General features: G+C 47.1%; 1 protein-coding gene across 1 annotated transcript in view; it reads right to left on the bottom strand.

The window, feature by feature from the left end:
* LOC133966547 (cadherin-11-like) overlaps window positions 1-22,420 on the bottom strand; it is a 72,330-nt gene that overhangs the window by 32,245 nt on the left and 17,665 nt on the right.

Consider the following 22,420-nt stretch of genomic DNA (forward strand, 5'->3'; position numbering starts at 1 on the left):
TGTGTTGTTTCAAATCCCCCAAGCTGCCTCCTGGTTGTGTAGTTCATGGTTCAGACATTTAAAGACTGAGCTTTCTTTAAATGAGTTCTACCTCTCATATCTTGCTTTGAAAGTTGATTCCAAACATCATATATATGAAGATGGACAAAATGGAATTGACCCAATGGTGAAGTCAAAACATCCAAATCGGCCATCTTGGCTCTCGGCAGTCGAGGCTCCACGTCCATGTCAGCCAACGGGACAACAGCCCAAGTTCAAGTGGTCATTTTCTAATTTTTGATGGGATACTGGGCTCAATCCCCAGATCACTGCTGTGGAGACTCCAACACTCCACTGGATGAAAGCCTGTGAGCTAACAGCAGAGTTTGTGTGGCAGGAGCAGCTCCCGGGTGAGAGAGGGAAGCCGGTTGCTTCTTAGAGTTTGAGACTTGGCAACATGAGTCTGACACAAAGGAACGTGTTGTGGTAATGATGTGGGTGTGATGACACACGAGGGAAGAGATGGAGCAGAATTACTGCGAGGGAGATATTCTATCACGTTAATATCAAACGGCTAAAGAACTCCCTTTATCTTCTGGGCCACGTTTCCTGTATCCACATCCTTTTATTTTGTGTAATTGTCGTTTCACATAGCAGAGAAAAATCTGTGTAAAACATTAACTGTGTCAACCAGAGAGAAATGATTATGTTTTACACAGATTTTTAATTAAACTGTCCCTGAAGGCTGGATTATGGGTCAGGGAAGAACCCATTCCATCCAGAGAGAGGAACCAGTGACCGAGGGGGAAAACCAGTCGTGGAGCAGGCTCATTCAGGAACACTGGTATTTATGAGTTTGTGAAAATAATAAACAATGCTTTCATGTTTCCTTCATCTTCTTCTTGATACATCTAATCGAGAGTAATAGATTACAAACTAACGACGGCAGCAGTGGAATCACACGATCACAACCGCCTTCATCATCTGCAAAAACGTTATGAGAAATCATTTAATGATCAGTAGTGGTAATCTCCCTCCAGTATAATTACCATCATCATCATCATCATCATCACCCTCATCATCATCATCATGCTACAGGCCTGATTGGTCCGCAGGGAACTCCGGCTCCTGTCTGAGGCGACACGTCCTGAATCCTAATGAAACTTTACATCTAAACACAAAACCTGCACTTATCATTATTCTGTGATATTAGCGATGACGCTGTGGAATGTTTACCCGTCTCCATTGTGCTATTGTTGTGTTCACTGTGCGGCTACACACCCGCCTGCTCTGTATGCAGCAGCAGCTCATTCCAAGCAGAAAATGACAGCTTGTTATGCGAGAGAAAATGGATTTCAGCGCGTTGTGGTATTGCGCGGGACCCTGAGACAATACTGTCAATACTATAAAGCGCCATCTGAATTGCTTCTCGTGTGAAATGTGCAATGCATGGATAAAGGCCTATTGATTGGTCGGCCACAGCCAATAAGTGGGTCGCATGTATAATCGCCGCATGCACAAAAGGCCTCCAGACGCCAGAATGCTCTGTATTGATTTATTCCTGATGTTTTACATTCATATCCGAGGTGTGACTTTCCTCTCGGCGACCACGGGAGAAACCTTCACATCTAAAATCTAATGTTTCTACGCAACAAATGATCAGGAGGAGGTATTTAGAATATTTTATGATGTATGACTGTGTATACAACATACCTGTGAGTGTACAAATGGTTGTTTTGGGCTGTAATACACATAAAGTACATGGTCTGTGCCGTGGCTCCCTAATGGATGAGTTAAGTGCATCAGACTGTGTCATCACATATGAATCTATACATTGAAAAGCGCCGCAGGCCTCTGGAATATTCTGCTCTCTAACATCCGGGGGGCGAAAACCTGCTGCACTTAGTGTTCAGCTTTTATTTTATGATGCAAGAAATTGTATATGTGTGTTGTGTTGTGATATGTTGTTGTGTGAGACGCCGCTCGACAACAGAAACAAAGCAGGTATGCAGTGATATCGCCTGGAGCTGCGTGGAACACGGTCATGTGAGGATACAGACGGACTCTAATAAGATTATATATATTCTATTATTTGTATTTTATTGGATTTCTGGTGCAGACTCGCTCAAACATGCACATCATATGAACATGTGAACACAGAGGCTGTTGGTTTTGTCCCTGTCATTAACTAAAAGGCCAGAAGCTGGATTGAGACCAGAATAATTATTCTGATTACAGTCGTCCATCTGAGCCCCAAACAAATTACACTCCCATGGATTAAAATCTCCCGTTGCCACTCGGATCTAAATCAACATGCTGGGATTTATTCCATGATAGCAGCCAATTGGAAGCTAACGCTGGAGAAGGGGGGGGGGGGGGGATTTGATCTGTCGAGCCTGAGAGTGAAGTTTGAAGCAGCTCCCACTCCAGCTCGACTCCTCAGACAGCGACTGCTCTCCGGCTCCACCGGGCACGACACCACCTGTGACCTTCACATGGAGGAACCTGGCTCCATCCCGTGGGCCCTCAGGTCATCCCTGACCCAGAGATTCATTAAAGAGCATTTTGACCTTTGCAGATTTTGTGTGGCTCTGTTTTAACACTTGAAGGGCGACGGCTGCTTCCTGGAAAATGGCCGAGCATTTCCCCCCCAAAAACTCAGATTGTATTAAAGGTCCTTCAGCGAATGGGTGTTTATGTGAGACGGTGATTTCATGCATGAACGTGGGCTTGTAACTGTGAGCATGTGTTCACGAGTCTGATGCTCTCAGTACGACTGTGGTGAAATGATCCGAGCAGAATATGCTAGCAGCTTTGAGGATCAGCACGGTGGGCACAGCTGGTAGCTACACACAAACACACACACACACACACACACACACACACACAAACACACACACAGACACACACACACTCACATATTGGCTTGCCGCGGCTGGTGCGACCCCAGCTGTGTCGGTATTATCCAGGAGGCAGTTTGCCGTCGCAGGCGCCCAGGTGCTCGCACACAAACACACACAGGTTTCATTTCCATGATTAAACACAAACTGCTTTAAGTGTTACCAGGAAGAGGTTCATGCCCACGCACACACCGGCAGGTCCACACGTGGGTCAGTCGCTCCGACGCCCCGGCGTGAATAACACTCAACCTCAGAATGAGCCGTGCACCGTGTCTGGAATATGTGACACCGGGCTAAATTAGGCACAGGCTGTAAAATAAATCCCCTCTTTATTATGGTTCCTCTTTATCTGTTGGCTTCTCTATTTTTGGCGCATTTTTCCTCGTATATTTTATCTTCAGGGCAGCATCCTCCTCCTTCTCTTCCTCCTCCTCTTCCTCCTCCTCCTCCTCCTCCTCCTCCTCCTCCTCCTCCTCATCTCCTCTCTGACTCATTGCTGAGTCTAAAATAAAATGCTACACAGGAGCTGCAGGTGCAAGTGGCGGGCAGTTCTTTCACCGGGCTGGTAGCTATAGGCCTATTTTTTATCCTTGAGCTCAGACGTCCTGCTCCCACAATAGTCGCACTCCTACAACACTTGCTCTAGACAGCTGAGTATTTTTTCCACCGACTCATCGGAACATAAAAAGTCTGTTTTTTTCATTCTTCTGTCAGATGCTCTGAAATAGCACCGTGTGGTTAGATAAGCCTGAAAGATGGAAGTCAGTGGGACTTGTTTTTTCTCCATCTCCACTGGTCTGGCAGTAACTTTGTGTCTGTGCCCTTGAAAAGTGCAGTTTCCTGCTTTTTTATTTTACTTAGAAATTGACTTAAAGTACAAACACGAGGAGGCAAACACCTGTGTGACATATACACATTTCAGTTTTCAACAAGCAAGTCTTAAAAAAGCCAAACTAATGCAGACAGCCCTGATGACTCCATCTCCTCTGGTCTTAAACTAAATTAAAACTGTATATTACTGGTTTTTAATGCACTTGTTTTAACCAACAGTTCGGAAACCTCCAGATATTCAATTAACGATGACTTTGAGAAAGAGGAACGTGAAATAGTTTTGCTCGAAAATCGAGATAAAACAATCAATCAATTAGTGAAAGAGTCAAATTCAGGCTATATTCAAAACAGTTAGACTTAGAGCTGGAGCTGGTGAGTTTGGGAAAGACAGCAGCAGCAACTGATAGATAATCAAACAGAGTTTATATTGTTTGCATTGGTTGAAGTCAATAAACTGAATTTGTGCTGCTCTACCAGTTCATTTCCTGTTATTTCTTAGAGACACTCCAAGTTGATTATGTGTCACAGAAGGTCGACAGGGCCGTGCTCCTGCAGATCTTATTTTATTGTCCAGACTTTGTAATTACATCTCCAGTCCGTGGGGCACTGGGAGTTTACTGGTAACGCCTACAGACCAGCAGATTTGGCTGAAAGTCTGTGCGGCATCAGCAATGCCTTTCGGTGATGCTATTATAAATTGTTGCTCATTTTATTTCCCACATTGATTTCTCCCTAATTTAGTTCTGTCCCCTGAGGAAGACAGCATTTATCATTTACTAAAAAAGCAGCCCGTGTTTTAAAAGGTAATTTCAAACCTTCAGGACCTCAGCCTCAGCATTACAGCAGCCAAACGCGTCCTTATTGCTTTAAGGTGAGGAGCTTTTATTGGCCCCTCGAGGTTCTTATCTTCACTAACCAGTCACTTGGATCTTGAATATTCATTGTTTTGTCACATTTGATTCAAACAGGAATTTATCCTTCGGCTGTTTTATCGCCCTGCAAATTGAATAAGGAATCTAAAAACTCAACGTCCTCGTTCAGGATTCGGAGAAAACTAATTTTGAGGATTCTGAGAAAAAAGCTTGTGAGCGGACTTGTCTAATGGGAGATTCTAATTTGTGAAGATTGTGAAGTCTCCACTTCCTCCCTGAAATGAAGCCAAAACCTCTGCAGAGTTATAAACTGGGTGTGGAGCTGCAGTTATAACGTCCTTCCTCCATGTCACATCTGCTAACATGGAGGAGACGGGTTTTAGGACCCAGGGGCCGATCACGGTGGTTTGGCTTCCCTCCTGATGGGCTGTCATGTCGTCCAATCTTCATGCAGCCTGTGTTGAATACTCTGCAGTAAATGTAACTGCGACACATGAATGTGGAAGGCAGTAATATTGTGTACAAATACACAAGTGCTCACACAAACATGATGAATATATAAACCCATATACACACAGTCTGCACATACACACATGATCTGTCTGACACAAATGCAGGCACAATGCATCTATCCTCACATATACAATCACCAAGAAACGATAACACAATGTGCACTAACCCCAACATGCATCCACACAAACACACACACACACACACACACAGATGAAGCAAGTGTTTACACAAACAGAACGATGGAGATGGTTGGTGGTACCAATGACGTAGGAGATATATTCCACTTGACAAGTTGACTGGGAGAGACGGAGAGAAACGAGCAACAGTCGTTTAGCTGACAGGGTGGGAGGGGGGGGGGGGATAAAGAGATGGATGATGGATAGAGAGGGGGAAGGAGAAAGAGGGAGAGAGAGAGAGAGAGAGGGGGAGGAGGAGGAGAAGACAGGATAGAAAATAAATATGCTTTTTACATATTCAGCTCTGCATGGCTGAGCCGCTTATGCATGTACGTGCAGACTCAGTTATGACTTGCCTCACTTGTCGATGATTTTCATTTAGATAGTTTGTTATTGTGTGACACGCTCTCTTACTCGGAGCGGCTCAGCCAGCGGCTCACACACACACAGACACACACACACACGCACACACACACACACACAAACACAAATACATAACAATGCCTCAGAACTGTATCCTGACGCCGGCTGCGATCACGCTAACCACACGTGTGACTTGGAAATAAAACAAATTATAAACGGATCAGAGCGTAGCACCGAGCTGAAGAGATAAGCTCCGTAAACATCGCTAATATATTTAGCAGAAAATGCCACGGTAATAAATTAGAAATCCATCCATGAATCCTTCTGTTAGAGAGAATTAACATCTGAGGGTTTCAGGAAATGTCCAGAAGAGTTTCACATTTGTAGGACGCTATTCTTCATCTGGCTAAAGCTCACGATCTACATCAACTACTTCTACGTGTAAAGCTCCTCTGGATTTTCTTTGCTCTATTCACACGAGGGAGCAACTGGCTCAAACCTTCCCCCACACAGCTCCAGAGAATGTCCACATTTCAGCAGCTACAAAGACGAATAACTTTTTATTCTTTCATTCACACCTACAGACAATTCACAGTCTCCTATAACCTGAGCTGCGTGAGTCTGTTATGAAGCCAGAGCAACTGGAGAAGACCCCACAGAGACACTGTAAGACCAAACTGGGATTCGAACCATGAAACCTCTCGCTCTGAGCAGACAGCGCTAACTGCTCCACCGTGCCACCCTAATAAGAAATACTCTTTTTAATTTTGTTACCCATTAGCATCCGCTCTCATTTGGCTCAGGAGGTGGAGAGTCCTTCAACTGGAGGACACGCTAAGTGTTCAAAGCCTGGAAAGATAAAATGGATCTATAACCAAATTACAGGTGGACTCCTGGTGTAAAATACAGCAATTTATCACTGGTACAGTGGAGGAATAACCATCTGTGACTCCGGCTGCCCCTCTGTGGGGTTGTGACCTAAATACTGAGAAGCTCTGCCCTCGTGTGCTCATGCTAAACCAGTGCTGTCACCTTCTGAGGCGAAGGAGGGGAAGAGAACACAGGGCCGCTCCCTCCAGGGACCAGTGATGTATAACATGTCCACCATCCTTTTATAATATAAACAGCGGCGCAACAGAGGAACGGCTATTTCCAGTTTAAAGAGCAGCCGGGGGAACAGGTAATATTCACTGGAGCTTTTATCTGGATCTCGAGTTTCAGTTTCTCAAAGTGTTTCCATAAAAGCTGTGTAATCTTGGAGATCTGCGGTGGTGCAGGTATTTATTTCCTCCGCGGTGATCACTGGTTGGAGATCTCCGGCTCGCCCCTCTCTCTCTTTATTTACCGGCCCCTTCACAGCGGCTCGTGTAAACACAGGCTATCATTGTCCTGCCCGCTAATTAATGAGTCCAGTCAGCGCGCTGGATGCCTGCACGCTCCTCGGAGAAGAACCACTGGCAAATCCCATGAATCACCGCATTCTAATGGTCTCGCGGTGCAAGAGCAGAGATGATTGAAAACCAAAAGGAGGAATCTGTGGGGCTGGATGAGCCATGATAAATGCATTAGCACCAGATGACATTTCCATCACCACCTCATCGATCACCTCGGGGACATTTTAAATGGTGGACGTGTGTGTGTCTGTGTGTGTGTGTGTGTGTGTGTCATACACCGAATTTGGCAGATTGAAACAGCTCCCACACACACACACACACACACACACACACACACACACAGAATGACAAATAGAAGACGGGGACATATGAGACATGCACACAGGGTGAACTGCCGGGGAGAAAGTTCTAATTTCTTATTTTTAGAAAGTTGATTAAACCACGAAGCTGCGACTCCTCGTCTCTATTCCATCGTGACTTCTTGAGATATTGTTTTCATGTATTATTGCTTCTCCATTTATTCTTCTCCATCCTTTCATACCCCCCCCCCCCCCCCTCCCCGCTGCCCTGACAGTTAAAACCCTGCTCCTAGGATGAGGTTTGCTTTTAGAATCACCAGCACACGCGTCGCACGCCCCCCGCCCCCCCCATCAGAATCAAACGCTGGCAGCAGAAAGGTGAAGCTCGCCCGTGACTCGCTGCACCCTGACCCCCCCGTGCACCTGTTTGATAAATAGCAGGAGAGGCTCCAGCCGCAGGAACCTCCCGAGTCTGGAACAAGGTACAAATGGCTCAGTAAATCTGGCCCCGGCTCCCTGCTCCTCTCTCTGGGCTCCATCTCTCTCTCTCTCTCTCTCCATCCCTCCCTCGCTCTCTCTCCATCCCTCCCTCGCTCTCTCTCTTTCCTTTGGTCTGTCTCTTGGTATTCGGCGGCTGCTCTCTTGCAGCTCAGACTCTCTTATCTAAATCTCCATTCAGATAGAGAAAGAGACAGAGCTGGGGCGAGAGGGAGAGAGTCAGAGATAGATAATACAGGTCACTCTCCAATGACAGCTCTAAAAGGCATCTGGGGAGAGGGTTGGGGGGGGGGGGGGGAGGAGGAGAGGCGAGCGGCGGCAAAGCCACTCGTATGGATTTCTGTTCTAAGCCGGCGCTGTGGAAAAAAACATGCAGACTTAATAAGTAGCTTGAAAGTTACTGTACATCTGGTGATTTTCCAGGCTCACGGCGTCTTAGCCGTTTATTTTAAGATCCGTTGAAAGCCTGTGGCAATGATAAATCAGCAAAAAGTACCCAGCACAGGCCTGAGTAATGGAAAGCTAAGCTGAGCACCAGTGAGCAGCATTAACTCTTATCTGGGAAGCTTGTTCCTTTTGTAATGTTTTGTCATTTCGATGCTGCAGAAATAGTCTTTTTCTCTCAGTTTAGTGGTTTTTAATGTTCTGGCTCTGTTGTTGCTCCGGAGGCAGATTCTCATCTCCAGAGCCGAGATGTAACATTTAAAAACTCCTCTGATACGTGGACTTTTTACAGAAAGTTACTTCAGCATCGTTCTCATGCACAGAGGCTTCCTGCTGCTCGAAATGTCAGCCAACCATCGGGCAGATGTCGAGTGGAATCCAACCTGTTAGATTCTCCTTCAGTGAGTGGCCGTGAATAGTGATGTGGTGCAGCATTAAGGACCTGCAGGTTACAGGTGTAGGTGTGTGTGCGTGGATGCATGAGCAGATTCAGTCAAACACACAAACACACACTGATCCTCATGTTATGATGATGAGGAACACAACTAGAAAGCAGTGATCGGCCCTTGAGGCGTTAGTTGGATTCCTCAAGGCTTCTGTTCAGGTTGATCTATCTCTGCATCAGATCACAAACACATAGAGTTTGAGTCCATGGGATATCATGTACTCATAATGTTTGTTTCATCACCCGGCCCCTCCCTGCAGCACGGCCGAGGCGAGAGGCGTTTATCGATGTTCATTTATCTCTCTTGATTACTCCCTCCCTCCTCTCTACCTCCTCCCTCCCTCCCTCCACTCACCCTCACCTGCGGCAGACGCTAAACTACTAAACCGACTAAATTGAATTTGGCACGATCTCAAACTGCTGTCAAACGTAACGGCGCTGTGAGCGAGGGGGGGGGGGGGCGGCCGCGTGTTTTCATTCCGACTCCAGATCCGGTCTTGTCGCTACAGCGCGAGGCAGAGGGAGTCATCCTCCGACCTGTTTAGCTCCTCCGAGATACGCTCAAGCACATCGGAACAATAATAATAAATAAATGCAGACACCTTGCTACAGGAGGAGAACCACTCAAACAAGACGATTGTTACGATACAGTAAACCTGGGGACGGCTCCACCTCGTCAGGCCTTTTCACCGCTGCTTTTATTGGCTGTGTGAGTGTGTGGTGAATTGATCTACACCCCCGACACAACCATCCCTTTACACCGCTCTATTTATCTTTTCATTTTTTCCACCTACTTGTTATATATTTAGACGTTTCTCCTTTTTCCTCGACGCTGTCTCTCTGCCCACCTCTGCATCTCACTCTCTCTCCCTCTATCTCTATCTCTCCATCATCACAACCCTCTCTCTCTCTTTCTCTCTCTGTATCTCTTTCCTTCTCTCTTTTCTGTCCCCCCTCCCTACCCCCCCCCCCCCCTCCCTCTCTCCCTCTCCATGTGCTATTAGATCTGGTACGCCCGTGCTCTCCTGGCAAATGATTGTTAAAAGCCTATTGAGTTTCTTTGTGCTAGCTGCAATAGCTTATACAGGTAATACGATGTCCTGTGTGTGTGTGTGTCTGTGTGTGTGTGTGTGTGTGTGTGTGTAATGCGATGCAGTCTTTTAATTTAGGAAAGGAGACACAGTCAGCAGGTAAAGGTTACGACCTCTGCCAGAGGACACGCGCTCACTGTAATCTAACATGAAATTGATTTCAAGGTAGAGTAGCAGAACCCATGAGGCTTTGGAGCGGGGGGGCTGGGGTGGGGGGGGGGGGGGTTGAACAGTCGTACATCGTACAGAGGGAAAGAAACAATGGAAGTCGTTCAACAGATTTCTGATATTTTCAGGACATTTCTTTTGGAACGTTGCAGGAAAAGTTTTTCAAAAGCACTCTGTCTGAATGTCACAGCAAAAGGGGGGGGGGGGGAGTGTGTACAGCAGAAACACAATATCATATTTTGTGCATGACTGTTTCAGAATGAGCTGTGGTGTCGTTGCCACTTGTCTTTACCTGGGACCGTCCACAGGTCTCATGTGTTTCTATCGACTCGCTCGTCTTTGTCTCAGAATCTCTGTGGACTTGACTTCAGATTTTTGCATTAGAGTCATCTTTGTGGCTGTGTGTGTGTGTGTGTGTGTGGGGGGGGGTGGTCCTCCTTGTGGCAGTAATGACTCTGCGAATCACAGTGAGAGGATCAATGGGAGGCTGCAGTTAGAAAATAGGGGTCGCTGCAATCAATTCCACTAAACTGCTGCTGGAGCAGGTCAAACATCAGCTGCTGGAGAAGTGTCTTCTTCCTCCGACACTTTCTCCACCTGTGCTTGTTGTCGCACATTGTGTCACTGACTCTTACACAGCCCCCCCCCCCCGACACACACACACACACCTCCGTTTTGTCCTCATAACATTCACCTCCTCTTTTAATTTGCTATTCAATTATGTAAATTACAGTTTGCACTTCTGTTGCTCCCAATTACGCGACTGCCATGTTTTGTGCTGTAAGAGTGTCGACAGCAGCGGGGGGGGGGGGGGGGGGTTCAGAGTTGAACATAGTCTCTCCCCCGAGGCTCCAGAGAAACTAAGCTACGCACACACAACGTTAAATCCTTCTGCCGTCTGTGTCCTTCACTTTCACTTTACCCTGCTTCTAATTGTTTTCTGTGATTGGCCTCGTTTGTGCGGACGAATCATACGACACCTGTGTTCAGGTGAGTTGTGTTGTTACTTGCAGTTCTTTGTATTTAGCTCTTTAATGGTGTGTGTGTTCGGCTGATGCTCGTGCACATGGATGGAAACACACAAAAAACTGAATAGAATTGAATAGATCCTATTTAAACCTATTTTCAGCTACATGAGTCAATAATGGACAAATATCAGTATTGTGTTGATTTTACAGCACAAACGATACACAAAGATGTTGTTTGTGTTTTCTACTTTTGTGTTAAACTGTAAAATATACAAGCCTGAGTGAGGGTTTTATAACAACATCCTAAGAATCTGTATCATAGGTTCTTTACTCCCTGATTTCAGAATCAACATCTGCTCCGTCCTCATTGGCTGCCCGGTCGAACTTCTCCACACACACTGTGCCCCTTCTTCATACTTAAGGTGTGTAAATGAGTGTGTTTACATTACACTTACACACACACAGACACACACACACATACTGCTGATTCAGCGCATGAGCCTCTTCTGTGTGAGAAAAGTTTTGTGAGTCATTTTTGTTCATCCAGCAGTTTGTGTCACCAGAGCCTAAATTAAGAGATTCAAAAATGTGTTTTTCTTTATGCACTGATTAATCATTGATGCACAGAACGCACAAGGGACGTTCGATTTCCTCTGATCACAGCAAAAATACAAGACACACATTACCCAGAATCCCTCTTTCCACAACCAATCACAGTCCTCACTCCTCCTCGTGTCTTTATTCACTTATTATTCTCGTGATTGTGTGTCGGCCTTTTTCCAAACCGGCCTGTAGGAGTGTAGGATGTCAGCAGCAATATGACACACACACAAACACACACACACACACACACACACCAGCACACACACAGCACTATAAATGGTTTATGTCACAATCTTTGTCAAGCACCCCCACCCATCACAGTATCGCACACACACAAACACACACATACCCTAAAGCAGCATGAGCCATGGACGTGAAAAGCCACTTCAGAAAAATAATGGATCTGTGGCCGCCCTGCAGCGTGTGTGTGTGTGTGTGTGTGTTTGTGTGTGCCTGTTCGTATGTGTGCGCCTGTGTTTCTAGTTGTGTTTTCATACGGGTGAGTGTGAGAGAAAGGCGGGATGTATAAACGGATCTCTGAATGGTTGTGGGCGAAGAGATTTGACCTATTTACCAAGTTTGTGAATGTATATGTGTGTGTGTGTGTTGGTGTGTGTGTGTATGTGTGTGTGTGTGTGTGTGTGTGTGTGTGTGTGTGTGTTGGTGTGTGTGTGTGTGTGTATGTGTGTGTGTATGTGAGCTGCGATTTAAACATGCACACGTGCGAAAGTGTGAACTCCCCAAAGAGGCCGTTAATGGTTTTAATGTCTTCCCATATGGACGAATTAATTTACAGTTTTACATTCCAAGTGAGAGTCTGATCCGAAATGACTTGTAATGAGAGAACAGCAGCGGCATCTTTAATTCAAAGACGATTAACGTTACGGGTGGAGCTGCGGTGGGGGGGGGTGGTGGGGGGGGGCACGGCACAAGGTAATGTACGACCGAGGAAGACACAGAGAATATGAAGAGCTCAGCCGGTGAGTGGAGAGGATTCCCTTTTATCCTTCATTATTCACACGCATCATCCAGATAGACAGATAAATGGATGGAGATAAAGACGGGGGTGGGGGGTTCGGGGGGGGAGTGGTTGCTTTACTTGCAGAGACGTGGTCGCTGATGAATAACCCCATCTGCCTGTCATTACCACTAGAGCTACTGGTTCTACACACACACACACACACACACAGCAGAGTCTGTCACAGATCCCCACTAAACAGCCTCTGGGGAGGGGGGAGTAGGGGGGGGGGGGGCAGGGGAGAGACACTGGGTTTGTCCTGCGCTGCAGATAAGCACGAGGCCGCACCGGGGGAAACACAAACCAGGACACGGCGCACTGGGATGGTAAACACCTGTTTGCCCCACGCAGCTTCTCGGGAGACTTTACTGACAGGTCATGCTTTACAGCGTTTGCTTGCTTCAAATATAAATAGTCAAGATTGTGCTGTTTGGAATGATTCCTTTTATATATTCAACTTTAATTAAGAAAAAATACAGCTATATGCATTTCAAATTATGTAAAAACAAGTATTTATGTCTGGGAAAGGATGTATTGGCCAATTTTCAGTCAGTAAAAATCATTCAGCCTCTAAATCACTTGGTTAAGACTGAATAAACCAAACTTAGACCCTTTGAGGAAGAGATATCTGATCCAAACTTCACCCTGACCAAATCCAATGAGTCAAAAACCAAGTGTTTTCAGTCCTGGCACAAAGCATTCGAGTCCGAGGAGGAAGGTTTGATTCACGGGGACTTGTGGAATCGCTCGAGGAGACAAGTTTGCAGTTTGCAGAGGCCGATCAGAAATTGATCCCTCTGTCTTTTACCAATCCCACACAATTCCCTGTGACACCGGGCGATTGCTTTTTGAACTATTTCTCTGTTTGTAGCAGCTCGCGGTAATTTAAATCCATCAGGCTGCGGTGGGGGGCTCAGAGCCGGAGCTGAGGGCAGATCTGCTCCGGGTCGATCCATCCAGCAGGTGGACGGGGAAGTGGCTCTGGAACAACGCACAACTGGAGGTCACCCCCCCGCTCTCTGACTTCTGAGAGGGAGAGTGGTGAGAGTGTAAAGTTGTTTTATCCAATGTACGAAACTTTCACACCTCACATGCTTGGTCAGGATGAGCTGAACTGATTTAAATTCACAATATCTATCAGGAGCAGCCTTTAGTACTAAACAAGTTTGAATGGATCAGCTAAAATAAGGTAAATAAAATGCCACAAGCATATTTACGTTTCCTTATTCCACATGCATTTATTATAAGTGCATAATTAGGGTTATATAGTGAAGCAACATAAATTATTGCATTAGTAAATGCATATATCGTATAGACAATCCATGTCATGTAGGCAGGGTGGAGCAGGGGAACAGGAAACCAAAACTAACAGTTTAGTTTGGGCATCAGTGAAGTGGTCACAGAGGAATATTGTATTCATAATAACACACTTTGTCTAATTGTGAGTTCATTTCAGAACGGTTAAAGAACTGTGTAGTTAAGATGCTTTTAATGCTGACACACAAAAACATTTACACCTTTTTTAAACTAACACATCAGAGATAGCAACGCACTGGGACCAGTAAAAGCTACGTGGTGTATTTTTGGAGTTCTGGTTTTGCCACTCGGTGAAAACAGAGACTAAGTGAAACAAATAGTCCGACTCCGTTCCAATGAGCGTCTCCGTGTCGTGGGATCCACCGGGAAGAGGCCGGGTCCCGATGTGCTGCAGCTCACTCGGTTAAACAAGCGCTGGATTAGAACAGGCAGGAAAGGACCAATCAGATTCAGGCTCAGGTTCCCGGTTGAATGGCAGCGGGAGCATCGTGAGCCGCCTCAGGACCACTCAACAGGAACACACATGAAAACACTGAGAGGGAGACGGAGCATTAACATCACACTCAGCTCGTTTGTTAGCCGTTTACTGTGTGTGTGTCTGTGTGTCTCTGTGTGTGTCTGTTTCCTGACCTCCTGCTGTGTCTCCCTGCGGGTCCGGCACACACACACCATTAAAAGATGTGTCCCTGTTCACCGCGGTTGTCTGTAGTGTTATGTAAATGAGTGACGTTGCATAGCTTTCCCCTCTCCCACACACACACACACAGACACACACAGACACACACACTTTACTGCTCTACCACGTTGTCTCTTACACACACGGATATGTAATTGTGAGACTTTGTTTTAACAAGCGTCCGTCTCCATACCGACGTGGACCACCCAGACTCCACTGTCACGACTGACTGGTTGAACTTTACGTTTCCAGTAGAAAAGCTCTGCTCCACTTCACTTGTGGAACTGGTTCAGTTGCGTGATGGGAACATTTAAAACAACCACCTGTCTCCACTGTGCAAACCCATTAGAATGAAGTGAACAGAGTGGCAGCGGGGATAACTTGTAGAACATATCTGATTTAGTAGATAAAACGAAATGTCATAAAAACCACTGTGCAGTAGATTAATATGAACCTTGTTTACTTGAAATTGTGCTTAAAATAAATCTAGCATTTTGGGTTAGGGCCTATTCATACAAAATGCTTAAGTTGTTGGATCATGTTTTCTGCTGAAGTTCAAAACAGTTTCACGTTTGCACTCGTAATAACGTAAAAATGACGAATTCAAGAAAAGAGATGTGATTCTCGGGTCTACATGCAAACCAGGTGAGTTTCAGTGTCCAGAGAATAAACTTGATTTAATGCAGAGGAACGACTCCGAGAGTGAGGAAAGGAAACGAGAGAGAGAACCTGTGAAATATGAGAAATGATCCGGACTGTTGCTCGAGCGAGTCCAGCCGATAAAGAACGCCAGAAACAACTTGAAGCTTTTTCCCTTTTCGACCAAAACCACAGACGGGCTCATGCACAGGGAAGAGGGGCCCCAGCCGTGGAAAACTCATCAAATCAAGAGTCTGAGACGGCCAAGGAACACGTCTGCAAAGAGAGAGAAGGAGAGAGAGAGAGAGAGAGAGAAGGAGAGAGAGAGATGGAAAGAAGAAAGAGCGTAAGAGAGAGAGAGAGAGTTCTCCTCAAAGCAGGTGTGTGTGTGATTGCTGTCAGAGCAGGTTTGTAGGTTTCTCTCAGCAGACATTTTAACAAACTGGCATCTCTCTCTCTTTCTCACTCACACACACACACACACACACACACACACACACACACACACACACACACACACACACACACACACACATACACACACTAGTTTCCATTCCTCTTTCCCCTTTTGCCTAATTTCCTCTTTCCATTCTGTGTCCTTCCTTGTATCGACTCCATTTTGGTCCCTTTTTCTTCTTCTTCTTCTTCTTCTTCTTCTTCTTCTTCTTCTTCTTCTTCTTCTTGTTACGTGTGGCCAGGAGGTGGGGCTCTGTGTGAGAATGTGTGTGTGTTTGTGCCTCTCTCCACCTTTCTCTCTCTCTCCACGCAGCCAGTCCTCAGGTGAGACTCATCACCTCGTCAGCTGGAGCTGACTTAAGGAGGCTGTGAATTTCTTTCTCGCTCTCTATTCTTCCATGCAGGTGAACGGGTGAGGAGACCGAGGCTCCGGTTTCCCCCATGCCGGAAGTCCTTTTGAGCTTTTGTTATGTTGGTAGTTGGTTCGGGGGTTCCCGGTAGTCCTGTTTTCGGATAACCTTTTTCTTTCATTTAGGTAGTGGGTTATTTAGGCAGACTTAGTTCGGGGGTGAACACTGACTTCGACGGCCGATGGCTGGCTCAGTGTTCCCCTCTCTTTTGTTTGTTTCGGCCGGGAACCTCCAACCCTTTTGGTTTGTTGCCTTTCTAAATATTTGTTTGTTTCAACCAATAAACATTTGTTATTATTTAGTGGCAACAGTTGTTTCTGATTCTTTATTTGATGTGTTCCGGGCCTCACGAGCCATTTCTTATAGGTCCGTAACATATTTGGGGGCTCGTCCGGGATCACATGTTGGGTCTTCAGTGTTTCTGTTGATTCCAACTGTGAGTGCCGTGTCTAGTTGATTTTGTGGTGTGACTTGGTCGTCACTGACAGAGTTTGTTGGCTTGGACTTCCTAGTGTGGTTGCCAATGTCTTTTCGGCCGGCACGTTTGTGCACCATGGTTTTCTTTTTGGTGCTGCTGTGTTTTGCCCTCTTGGGTGGTATTTTTGAGGGAGTAGGTTGGTGAGCGGTCTGTTTTTTTTTTGTTTTTTTTCCTCTCGCCCTGGTCTGATCAGTGTGGCCAGTCTCGTCATGGCGTTTAGTGCTGAGGAGTTTATTGCTCATCCGACGATGGAGCAGTTCTGTTCTTGCACTAAAGAGCAGTTAATTTCTCTGGCCAGTTTTCTTAAAGTTACGGTGACTAAGCAGATGAAGAAGCAGGCTATAAAAACTGAGCTGCTGTCTGTGTTGTATAAAGAGGGTCTTTTGAGTGAAGCGGTCATGAAGGGGGTGGAGTCACGGTCAGATGTGGATGAAGCGGCTCGTCTCAGGGGATTGGAGCTGCAGATTGAGTTGCGCCGTCTGGATCTGAGGGAGAAGGAGCTGTTGGGTGAACTGGAGGTGCGGAAGCTGGAGGAAGAGACAAAGAGGCAGGTGCATCTGAAGGAGCTGGAGTTACAGCATGCACCTCCTTCTCCTCCCCCTCCTGCCGCCAGTGGTTTTGATATAGGTAGATGCATCCGTTTCGTTCCGTCTTTTAATGATAAAGATGTTGACAAATATTTCACCCTGTTTGAACGCGTAGCTGAGACCCTGGAGTGGCCTAGGCAGTTTTGGCCGTTGCTTTTACAATGTGTGTTCACGGGAAAGGCCCAGGACGCCTACGCGTCTTTGGAGTCTGGTATGAGCCTGAATTATGATCATGTCAAAGAGGCGGTGCTGAGGGCCTACGAGTTAGTGCCCGAGGCATATCGCCAGAGGTACCGTCGTCTCAAGAAGTCGTATGAGAAGACATACGTGGAGTTTGGTCATGAGAAGGGAGTGTTATTTGATCGTTGGTGTCGCTCTATGAAGGTTTCTGATTTCGCTGGCTTGCGTGAGTTGATGTTGCTGGAAGACTTTAAGAATTGTTTGCCTGAACGAATTGTGACACACATTAATGACCGTAACGTGCTAGAAATTTCTAGGGCTGCGGTACTTGCTGATGAATACGTTTTGACTCATAGGGACAGTTATGATAAGCCACAGTCCTCCCTGGGTCGCAGCTTCTCTGCGCCCAGGCCCCCTGTGACGCAGAAGGAGAGTGGAGGGGGTAAGGAGAGTGACAGGGTTTGTTCCTTTTGCAAGAAGCGTGGCCATACAGTTAATTACTGTTTTGCTTTGAACAAAAGGGACAAGCCTCCTAAAGCTGTTAATTTGTTAAAAACTGAAAGCTCATTGAGTCAGTCTCCTAGTGCTCCCAGTTCATCTCTCTCACGCTCTCATCCTGGGCAGTCTCCGGAGCTTGATGATGTGTTTTTGCCTTTCGTCATGAAGGGGGCGGTCTCGCTGACTGCGGGAGGCCCGAAAGTCCCTGTCGTTATTCTGAGGGACAGTGCAGCCTCTCAGTCGGTCATTTTGAGTGGAGTGTTGCCTCTGTCTGAGAAATCTTCAACCGACTCGGCTGCGTTAGTCCGTGGGTTTGGGATGCAGTTTGTGGGGATTCCTTTGCACACCATTCACCTGGACTCGGAGTTGGTTACGGGGCCTGTTATTGTCGGTGTCAGTGATGAGTTTCCTGTCGGGGGGGTGTCTTTCATCCTGGGGAACGATTTAGCGGGGGGGAAGGTCCTGCTTAATCCTGAAGTAACAGCTGTTCCCCGGTCTGGGTGTTCAGATGAGTTGGTGAGAAAGTTCCCAGGGGTGTTTTCTGTCTGCGCCATTACCCGTGCCATGGCAGCAAAGCAACGTCAGCTGCAGCCTGAGTCCGGTGATGAGGAAGTAGAATTGAGTGACAGTTTTATGGCTGGGGACGGTTCGTCAGTGTTACCAGCCTTTCCCTCCCCAGGCCCGGTTCCTTTTCCTCCGCCATCTCCCCTTTCTATATTGGACAGTTCAGATGTTAAATTGTCCATGTCACGTGAACAGCTTATTATCAAACAGCAGCGTGATCCCACGCTGGTTTCTCTTTTTGCGGCTGTGGGTTTGAATGATGATGATGGGGGTGGGTCTCCCAGGTATTTCTTGAAGGACGGGGTGCTGATGCGTGCGTGGCTGCCACCACGTTTGGGTTTTCAAGAGGATTGGGGGGTTGTGAAGCAAGTTGTAGTTCCACAGCTGTTTCGACCAGAAGTTTTGAAGCTGGCCCATGATAATCCTCTGGCTGGCCATCTTGGGGTAAATAAGACATATGATAGAGTGTTGCGTTGTTTTTTTTGGCCGGGTCTTAAAGCCGATGTGCGTCAGCACTGTAGGACCTGCCATGTCTGTCAACTCTCTGGTAAGCCCAATCAAACCATTCCCCCGTTTCCACTCTATCCGATTCCTGTTGTAGGGGAGCCTTTCGAACGTGTTATCGTAGACTGTGTAGGGCCTCTTCCCCGTACAAAGGCGGGTCATCAGTTTCTCCTGACCATTATGTGCGTTAACACTCGTTTTCCTGAGGCTATTCCTCTGCGGAGGATCACCGCCCCTGCAGTCATTAAAGCGTTGACTAAGTTTTTTTCCTTGTTTGGTTTGCCACGGGTGGTGCAGACGGACCAGGGGTCGAATTTTATGTCTAAGGTTTTTGCACAGGTGGTGAAGCAGCTTGACATTTCTCATTGTCATTCCAGCGCGTACCATCCAGAGAGTCAGGGTGCGCTTGAGCGGTTTCACCAGACCCTAAAATCTATGCTGCGCACTTACTGCCTCGAGTATGGTAAGGATTGGGATGAGGGTGTCCACCTGCTTCTCTTTGCTGTGCGTGAGGTGGTACAGGAGTCGCTGGGTTTCAGTCCTGCTGAGCTTGTGTTTGCCCATACGGTGCGCGGTCCGCTTAAATTGCTACATGAAAAATGGGTTGGTAGTGCAGAACCACAGAATCTGCTGGACTATGTGTGTGATTTTCGTTCAAAACTTCATCGTGCTTGTGAGCTGGCTAAACAGAGCATGGTTGTTGCCCAGGGCAAGATGAAGCGTTGGTTCGACAAAGATGCGCAGAGCCGTAGCTTCAGCCCAGGGGACAAAGTGTTGGTGCTGTTGCCCATTCCTGGCTCATCGTTACAGGCACGTTACAGTGGGCCATATGTTGTCCGGGAGAAGGTTGGCGCTCGTGACTATGTGGTCGCGACCCCGGACCGCAGGAGGCGAAGTCGGCTTTGTCATGTCAACATGTTGAAGCCCTATCTGGAGCGAGGGTCTGTTTCACCCTCCCTTGTTGTATTGAAATCTGTTGTGGCGCTGTCCGGTGCTAAAGTGAGTGATCAGGGTGAGGCGGCTGTGGCACTGTCCGGTGCTGAAGTGATTGATCAGGGTGAGGCGGCTGTGGCGCTGTCCGGTGCCGATTTGCCGGAGTCTGAGGAGTTGGATTTTGATGGTGATGTCGTTGCCTTGTCCAGTGCTGTTGTTCATGGGCGTTTGAAGAACTCTGAACTGCTGGTTAATCTTGATGGTTGTGTTTCGCATCTGCCTCCGTCTCAGGGTGAGGATGTGGTCCGTTTGATTGGTTCACATATGTCACTGTTCTCTGATGTGCCCTCTCAGACCCAGGTGCTGCAACATGATGTTGAAGTAGGAGATTCGTTTCCGATTAAACAACATGCCTACAGAGTTAATCCAGAAAAACGTGCACGCTTGCAGAAGCAGGTGGACTACATGTTGGGCCACGGTATTGCTGAACCCAGCTGTAGTCCCTGGAGTTCTCCCTGTCTGCTGGCTATGAAATCTGATGGTTCAGACCGGTTCTGTACAGACTTTAGGAAAGTGAATGGAGTCACTAGGCCTGATTGTTATCCTCTTCCCCGAGTTGAGGATTGTGTGGATAATGTTGGCGGTGCCAAGTATGTAACCAAACTTGACCTGTTAAAGGGATATTGGCAGGTGCCACTGACTCCTCGGGCGAAAGAAATTTCTGCTTTTGTGACTCCAGACGCTTTCCTTCAGTACACTGTGATGCCGTTTGGCATGCGTAATGCGCCAGCAACTTTTCAGCGGCTGGTGAATATTGTGTTGTCTGGTCTTTCTGGTTGTGAGGCATATTTGGACGACATTGTTGTGTATTCTGGGTCCTGGGACGAGCACATTCAGCAGCTGTATTCTGTGTTTGGGCGTTTGCGTGACGCCAATCTTACTTTAAACCTTGATAAGTGCGAGTTTGGCCAGGCGACAGTGACCTATTTGGGCAAAGTGGTTGGTCGGGGCCAAGTCAGGCCGGTGCACTCCAAGGTGGAGGCTATTCTTTCTTTCCCTGTCCCTCGTTCACGGCGGGAATTGCGCCGGTTTCTGGGGATGGCGGGCTACTACCGTAGTTTTTGTAAGAACTTTTCTGCGGTAGCTGCTTCCCTCACTGACTTGTTGAGCCCGAAGGTGTGTTTTCGCTGGACTGAGGGCTGTCAGCTTGCTTTTGACTGTATTAAGGCTTTGTTGACTACGGCCCCAGTCCTGTCTGCCCCTGTGTTTGATCGTCCATTTAAACTGTCTGTTGATGCCAGTGATGCGGGTGCGGGTGCTGTTCTGCTTCAGGAGGGGGGGGACGGGGTTGAACATCCCGTCTCTTACTTCTCCAAGAAGTTCAACAAACACCAGCGCGTGTACTCTACTATTGAGAAGGAGGCATTGGCCTTGGTCCTGGCGCTGAGCCACTTTGAAGTTTATGTGGGTTCCGCGAGTTCGCCAACTGTTGTGTATACGGACCACAATCCTTTAGTTTTTGTGAATCAGATGCGGAACACTAACCAGAGGTTAATGCGCTGGGCGCTCTTCCTGCAGTCCTTTAACGTGGTCATTCGGCATGTGAAGGGGCGGGACAACGTCCTGGCCGACACGTTGTCACGGTGTTAGGTCTTGTGAATGTGTTGTTTTTTTTTCCTTCCTCCCTGGTCTTCACGTTTGCCCCCGGCTATTCACAAGCTCTGGGTGGGGGTGTTACGTGTGGCCAGGAGGTGGGGCTCTGTGTGAGAATGTGTGTGTGTTTGTGCCTCTCTCCACCTTTCTCTCTCTCTCCACGCAGCCAGTCCTCAGGTGAGACTCATCACCTCGTCAGCTGGAGCTGACTTAAGGAGGCTGTGAATTTCTTTCTCGCTCTCTATTCTTCCATGCAGGTGAACGGGTGAGGAGACCGAGGCTCCGGTTTCCCCCATGCCGGAAGTCCTTTTGAGCTTTTGTTATGTTGGTAGTTGGTTCGGGGGTTCCCGGTAGTCCTGTTTTCGGATAACCTTTTTCTTTCATTTAGGTAGTGGGTTATTTAGGCAGACTTAGTTCGGGGGTGAACACTGACTTCGACGGCCGATGGCTGGCTCAGTGTTCCCCTCTCTTTTGTTTGTTTCGGCCGGGAACCTCCAACCCTTTTGGTTTGTTGCCTTTCTAAATATTTGTTTGTTTCAACCAATAAACATTTGTTATTATTTAGTGGCAACAGTTGTTTCTGATTCTTTATTTGATGTGTTCCGGGCCTCACGAGCCATTTCTTATAGGTCCGTAACATCTTCTTCTTGTTCTTCTTCTCCTTTTCCTCTTACACGATTTTTGAAAAAAACACCTAACGAAGCAGCGACTAAAGCTGAACCATTTCTCTTCATTATTCCAGGTCCATACAGTCTAATCTGTCTTTGAGTTTCCCAGAGGTGGAAATAACCTTTCCAATCCAAACTGCAGCCCCCCCCCCCCCCCCCCGTTCTTTTCTCAGGCTAACAACCAACCTCATCAAGAACTAATAAAGTGTTTCAGGTCTTTTCCCACCTGTGCTCGGCCTAATGTGCTTTTACCTCGCAGCTGAAAAGCTTTTCTCCTTCGCTGCTCCGCTCTCAT

Source organism: Platichthys flesus, chromosome 12, assembly GCF_949316205.1.
Source record: "Platichthys flesus chromosome 12, fPlaFle2.1, whole genome shotgun sequence".
NCBI classification, from domain to species: Eukaryota; Metazoa; Chordata; class Actinopteri; order Pleuronectiformes; family Pleuronectidae; genus Platichthys; species Platichthys flesus.